The sequence below is a fragment of the Macadamia integrifolia genome, chromosome 7 (assembly GCF_013358625.1).
Source record: "Macadamia integrifolia cultivar HAES 741 chromosome 7, SCU_Mint_v3, whole genome shotgun sequence".
Lineage (NCBI taxonomy): Eukaryota > Viridiplantae > Streptophyta > Magnoliopsida > Proteales > Proteaceae > Macadamia > Macadamia integrifolia.
This window is the reverse complement of record NC_056563.1, coordinates 18,375,417-18,382,740: the sequence shown is the minus strand read 5'-3', so window position 1 is coordinate 18,382,740 and position 7,324 is coordinate 18,375,417.

Sequence of the window (7,324 nt, the reverse complement as noted above, 5' to 3'; positions counted from 1 at the left end):
GAATGTGGTGCAACTCGTCTGCCCATAGCCCTTTGGCATCATCAAGTCTCTTTTTTATCCCTTGGAGCAACGTACGGTTGGTTACTTCTGTTTGCCCGTTGGTCGAGGGATACCCGACAGAGGTTTTCCTATGGTTGATGCCGAGGGCTTCACAGAACGCGTCGAAGGTCGGATTAGCAAACTGAGTTCCATTATCCGTAACCACGACCTGGGGGATTCCGAATCTGTATACCACCGCCCTTTGGAAGAAGTCCCTAATGTTCTTTTCTGTTATCGTCGCTAGGGCTTCGGCTTCCGCCCACTTCGTGAAGTAGTCGACCGCCACCACGACAAACTTCCTCTGTCTCGTGGCCAGGGGGAACGGGCCTAAAATGTCCATCCCCCACATGGCGAACGGTACTGGGCTAGATAGGGACGATAGCTCGGTAGAATGTAGCCTAGGCACGGGGGCGAACATCTGGCACTTGACGCATTTCCTGACCAGCGATTCTGCGTCCTTTCTCATTGTCGGCCAGTACAGGCCCTGCCTTAGTACTTTGTGCGCCAGGGCCCGGGCCCCAAGGTGTTGGCCACATATCCCCTCATGCACCTCCCAGAGCGCATAGTCGCCGTCGGAAGAATCCAGGCACTTGAGGTATGGTGAGGTAAACCCTATCTTGTATAGAGTGTCGTCTTTCAGAAAGAAGCGCGCAGACCTTATTCTTAGTTTCCTTGCTTCGTCCCTGTTCTCTGGGAGCTTCCCCTCCTTGAGGTATTCTATTATGGCGTCCATCCAGCTTCGGCCGTTTTCACCTACGGGTAACACCTCGTGGGGTTTCTTGATGCTTGGTTGTGGTAGTACTTCAAAGTACACCGCTCGTCCAAATTCCGTGAAGTCGGAAGTGGCCAGCTGCGACAGTGCGTCTGTGCTAGCATTCTCTTCTCGTGACACCTGCTTTACCTCAAATTCCTTGAAAGCTGCTGACCTTTCTCGCACCGTGTTCAAGTATTCGGCCATCCTCTGCTCTTTGGCCTCGTACTCGCCATTCACTTGTCGCACCACGAGTTGGGAGTCGCTATTCACTACCAGTTCCTTCACCATTAAAGCCCGAGCCAGATTAATTTCGGCTATTATCGCTTCGTACTCTGCTTCGTTGTTGGAGGCGTCGAAGTCGAATCGTAGGGCGCACTCTACTTTGAAGCCTTCGGGGCTTATCAACACAATTCCAGCGCCACTTCCATCGCTGTTGGAAGCCCCATCCACATACAGTGTCCAAGCCTCATCTGCTCGTCCCTCGGCAGATTCCTGCGGGTCATCGGGGATCATCGTCTCCGCTATGAAGTCTGCGAGGGCCTGTGCTTTAATTGCGGTTCTCGGCTTGTACTGGATGTCGAACTCTCCTAGCTCTATGGCCCAATTTACTAGACGACCGGACACATCTGGCCGTTGCAGTATTTTCTTCAGAGGCTGGTCGGTGAGTACGCATACCGTATGTGACTGAAAATATGGCCTCAACTTTCTTGCCGCCGTCACGAGGGCGTACGCCACTTTCTCCGCCTTTCGGTATCTTGTCTCGGCATCTAAAAGGGTTCGGCTGACGTAGTATATTGGCCGTTGTTGCTTTCCTTCCTCCTTCGTCAGTACGGCGCTTACAGCCACCGCCGATACAGCAAGGTACAGCTGTAGGACATCTCCGATTTTCGGCTTTGTCAGCAGTGGGGGTGCGGCCAAGTACTCCTTCAATTGCTCGAAAGATCTTTCGCACTCCTCCGTCCACTCGAACCTTTTAGCCCCTTTCAGCGCCTTGAAGAAAGGAAGGCATCTATCGGCAGACCGAGACATGAATCTTCCGAGGGCGGCTACCCGACCCGTCAGCTCCTAGACTTGCTTTACGTTCTGGGGTGACCTCATGTCCCGGATGGCTTGTATTTTGACTGGGTTGGCTTCGATTCCCCTTTCTGAAACGATGAAGCCGAGGAACTTCCCCGAGGCTACTCCGAAGGCACACTTTGCTGGGTTCAGCTTCATGCCGTACCGTCGTAGTACTTGGAACGCCTCTTCCAAGTCTTGGATGTGTCTTTCCGCCTTCAGGCTTTTCACGAGCATGTCGTCCACGTACACTTCCATGGTCTTGCCGATCAGCCCTTTGAAAACTTTATTTACCAACCTTTGATAGGTGGCCCCCGCGTTCTTTAGTCCGAAAGGCATGACCTCATAGCAGTACAACCCTCCTTCAGTTATGAAGGAGGTTTTCGGGACATCAGCCTCGGCCATTTTGATTTGGTTGTACCCCGAGTATGCATCCATGAAACTCAGCGCCTCGTATCCCGCCGTGGCGTCGATGAGCAGGTCTATCTTTGGCAGGGGGTATGCGTCCTTGGGGCAGGCCTTATTCAGGTCGGTGAAGTCGATGCAGATCCTCCACTTCCCGTTGGCCTTCGGGACCATCACCACGTTAGATATCCACTCCGGGTAATGAATCTCACGGATGAACCGGGCCTTCAGTAACTTTTCTACTTCCTCATCTATCTTCTTCTGCCTTTCTGGGGCGAACGTTCTCTTCCTCTGCTGGACCGGCTTCTTCATTGGGCTAGCGTTCAGGTGATGTTCTATTACCTCTCGGTCGATCCCGGGCATGTCCGACGCCGACCAGGCGAATACGTCAGCGTTGCTCCGTAGGAATGAGATGAGTCTTTCTTGTTGCGGCCTTGGCATGGTAGCCCCAATCTGGAATTACCGGGTGTCGTCTCCTTCTTCAGCTTCAACTTGCACCAAATCTTCGGCCGGCTCTCCCCGTTGATAGCTGACATCATCACGTAGATCCTCTATTGGGAGCGTCTCACCCGCCTTTTCTTTTCCCCAGAGGGTAGTGGCGTAACATCTTCGGGACGTCTCCTGATCACCCCGACACTCCCCGATGCCATTCTTAGTTGGGAACTTCATTTTGAGATGGGGGGTGGAGACGATGGCCTTTAACAGATTCAACCCAACTCTTCCTAGTATGGCATTATACGCTGATGTAATGCTCACTACCAGGAAGTTGATCATCACCGTCGCCTGGCGATCTCCGGTGCCAGCTCGAACCGGCAGCTCTATCGACCCTTCCACTTCACCGGGGTGCCAGAGAATCCCTGCAGCGGGTGTTCGACCTTTTTTAACTTTCCTTCGTCGAGGCCCATCTTCCGGAAAGCTTCGAGGAACAGGATATCAGCTGAGCTGCCGTTATCCACTAAGATCCTCTTCACTTTGCAATCTCCTATAGTCATGGCGATGACTAAGGCATCGTCATGCGGGGTCTGTACCCCTTCCAGATCATCGTCTGAGAAGGAGATGACTGTCCCCGTCTTTGCCTTCTTGTTCGACCATTCTGCCACATGTACGCTCCTCGCGTAGGCCTTCGCCTTCCTGGCAGAGACCGAACTCTCTCCTGCGGCCGGGCCTCCACAGATGGTTGCTAACTCTTGTTGGGCTCTTGTTCTCCTCTCGAGGCCGGCGTCCATCTTCCTCTGGTGTCTGGTTTCTCCGCTGTTCTTGATTTCCTCTGCGGGCGAGCCCCCCTCTTTCATACCGACTTCCACCATCTCTCCGACGGTTATCTCTCCGGCCAGTGCCTTCTGGAGCCAGCTCTTTCTCCCGGTCTACAAATCTGCCTAAGTATCCCCTTCTGATCATTCCTTCTATCTCCCCCTTGAGATGCCAACAGTCTTCGGTGTCATGGCCGTGGTCTCTGTGGAAGTGGCAGTATCTATCCACATTGCGTCTTTCAGGATGTCGCCCCATCTTTCCTGGCCACTTCATGGCCCTGGCATCTGGAGAATCTTTTATCTGCATTAACACCTCTGTTCGCCTTCGGTTCAGGGGTGCATACCTCTCAAACTTCCTCGGTGGACTGGGGGCCCGACTGCGCTCGGACTTTCGTCTTTTTCCTTCTTCGACGGGTTTATCATCAACCCTTAAGGGCCTCTTCCTCGCCGCCTTCCTTTCGACTTCTTCATCTGCCTGGAGGGTTTCTTCCATCTGGATGTACTTATCGCATCGCGCCCTCAGCTCGGTCAGATCTCTAGGCGTATGCTTCGCCAGGGACCTCTTCAATTCCTTGTCCTTGACGCCACCTAGCAGGGCCGTGAACTCCTCCTTCGGGTCTAGGCCCCTGATTGTGATCTTTTCTTGTTGGAATCGCTTCATGTAATTCCGCAGCGATTCCCCTTCTTGCTGCTTGACGTTGGTTAGGTTCAACGTAGTCTTCTGTAGGGGCTGGCTACTAGAGAACCCCTTCACGAAGAAGTAACTCAGGTCGCTGAAGCTATGGATCGACTTCGTCGGCAGTCGGTTATACCACAGCCTCGCCGCCCCCCTGAACGTTAATGGGAGGGCCCGACACATAATATTTTCCGAGACGCGATGGAATTGCATAGCGACCTTAAAGCCTTCCAAGTGATCGACGGGGTCCCCCGACCCGTCATAGGTGTCGTACTTGGGCAGGCGAAAACCGATCGGGAGCGGGTCCCTCATGACCTCATCAGCTAAGGCCGTATCATTGGTGAGGTCGGGCTCGCGGTTCCCTGTCTGGTTTTCTGCCACCTTTCTGATCTCGTCCTTCAGGTCTAAGATCATCCTCTTTAATCCCGCGTCCTCGGACCTCTGTTTGTCTCCTTGGTGCTGATCCCCATGCGGGTCTCTGGCGGCGCGTCGCATCCTACTTCGGGGCGCGGGACTCTCCCTTGCTCGGTTTCGGGGATCGCGGCCGGCCCTCGTCGATCCCGTACTGCTTCGGTCTTCTTCTCGAGCCCTCTCGAACTGGACGTGAGTCCCCGGGGGTGCTCCGCCGGTCTTATGGGAGACAGCTTTGGAGACCTCCCTCATAGTCTCTGCCATCCGGTTATATTTGTTCTGGAGGTCTTCGAACTGCTGCCTTGTCACGTACTCCTGGGCCGCGGGAGGCTGATGGTCGCTGCCTTCCCGTACTGAATATCCAGCCGACCGCTGGTATCTGACGGACACTTCCCGGTCATCATGACCCCTTTCTCGTCCAGTCTCCGCCGAGGGAGGAAGCTCCCCTGAAGGTTCTTCCCCCATGTCTACGTTGGACGTCGCTCTCGTCCTTCTTCGGTTGTAGGTTCTTCCCACCATTACCGTCGTTCCCACAGACGGCGCCAATCTGTTGCTGCCAAAAACCCCGCTAGTCCAACCTACACAAACACAGACGACGGAGGCCCGAAACTTTGTCCGGGGTTAGTCCTCCGACGCTCAAGTCAGGGTCGGCCGCACAGTTCAATAAGGGAGTAATGGTGAGGGTCTCCGAGCTTACCTTCCCCTTTCTTCCGTGCCTTCTTATATAGCTCTTTGGCCTTAGGGTTTTTCCCCCTTCGGCCTTCTTAGAGTCCTACTCGAATACGTCCAACCTTCTGGGGGGAATATTCCCCTCATGCAGACGACGTGATCCCGCATGATTCTGCGGGCGTGCCTCGGTGATTGCGCGTGCTCGAGTGTGAGTGGTCTCTTGGAACCTTCGTCTGGCGGTGGACACGTGTCTCAGAGGCGACACGTGTCTCAGAGGCGACACGTGTCATGGCCCCCACCGAGAGGTTATTTTGGCTATATCAGGGATCTTTCTAGTTCTTTTCTAAGCTAACATTGATGTACTTGTATATAGATGTTTGACTTGAGTTTGAAAAGTGAGGATGAAATTTTATTGCAGACAATGTTCCTAAACAATCCTTCCAGTTCATATGGGACAAATGGCTTATAGTTTAAAGAATCAGAAACTCCAAGATAGTGGGGACACTATGTTTAATATATCTCTTTACTTCTTCTGGGAGATCAATCAGATTCATTGGATTACCTTAACTATTCCATGAATAAACCTTTTCTTTTTCCAATTTCTATTGGAAGTACGTAAGAAAAGTAGACATTAAGTAGTGCTGCCCAGAAAATTAACTGACTTAAGAGGTTAAGAGATGACTCCACAATTGCTACAACCTAATTCCATTACCCAACCACAAAATCCAATCTGAAAACCCTAAAAAATCAGGAAATAGGGCGCACCCACCCAACCACAAACCGATAATAAAAACCCTAAATCAGGGAAATTCGACGCACTGGGGATTTATAACGCCACAACCTCATCCCAATCACAAACCCAATATGAACACAGAACATATCAGGAACAGGGAAGGGTGTTGGGGATCATTTACCATATTAAACATATGAATAACCCTATAGTGTTTAGAATACAAGAAGCATCAACCAATCATTAAAGATTAACCAGGGATGTAGTTCATAAACCAAGAACAATAAAGTACTCCTATCTTAAAATACATAACCATATAGATTTATCATATCTATAATAAACAATGGGACATCCATGACATAAACCATAAATGGGAATAGAGAAGTATCTGTGTAAGTTTATAAGCCCCATGAGCGTAGATCATGAACCTCTGCCCCATGTGGTTAAACATTACTCCTATGAAGATGACAATGATGAACTATACAAGTAGAGTCCTATTACTGAGATTTTCTGTAGCATCTTACTCTAGGGTTTCCTCTCTTTCTGTGCACTTGCTCTTGTGAGAAAGTTGTGCTCTCAAAACCAATAATGCATTAAGTAATGGCTGCAGGGACTATCAGTATTCTATTTATAATAGAATCCCTAAAACCCTATTCCACTCTCACAATGGAAAGAGTTAGGAATTTCCTAATCAGAGTGGGTCTATAATTGCTTGGGCCCAATGGATCAATCGGTATCAGTTAAGCCCACATAAAAATCCTAACAATCTCCCACTTGGGCTACACTGATACTGATGTCTTTCTATTGACACCTGGCCAAATAATCCCAAGACTGAACACCACTCAAACAAACTTTGATTCAATCAATAATCTCTATTGTTGAACAATAGTAGAAAATACACCTCAATATACGGCATATAATTATCTAATGTTACAAACAATAGAAAACTATCAATCCAAATTGCCTGGAAACATATATATATATATATATATAAGGAATTGATATCATACCTTTGATCACATGAAATATACATTTCCTTATAGGTCCTTTCCTGATCTAAAGATCAACCTACTTTGAAAACCTCACATGTAGTAAACTTTGATATTAATCAACACTTAGGCAAATCACCATTTTCTTAAATTAATATCTTACTTTGGCATACCGCCTATGGCTAACCGCCACTTCTATGGATTTAAGTTAAATACCACCATAAATCATAAATTTTGACAAACTGCCTGTGGTAAACCACCATTTCTTTGGACTTAGATTAAATGCCGCCATAAATCATAAACTTTGGCTAAATACTGCCATACATCACAAATTATGATGAAATA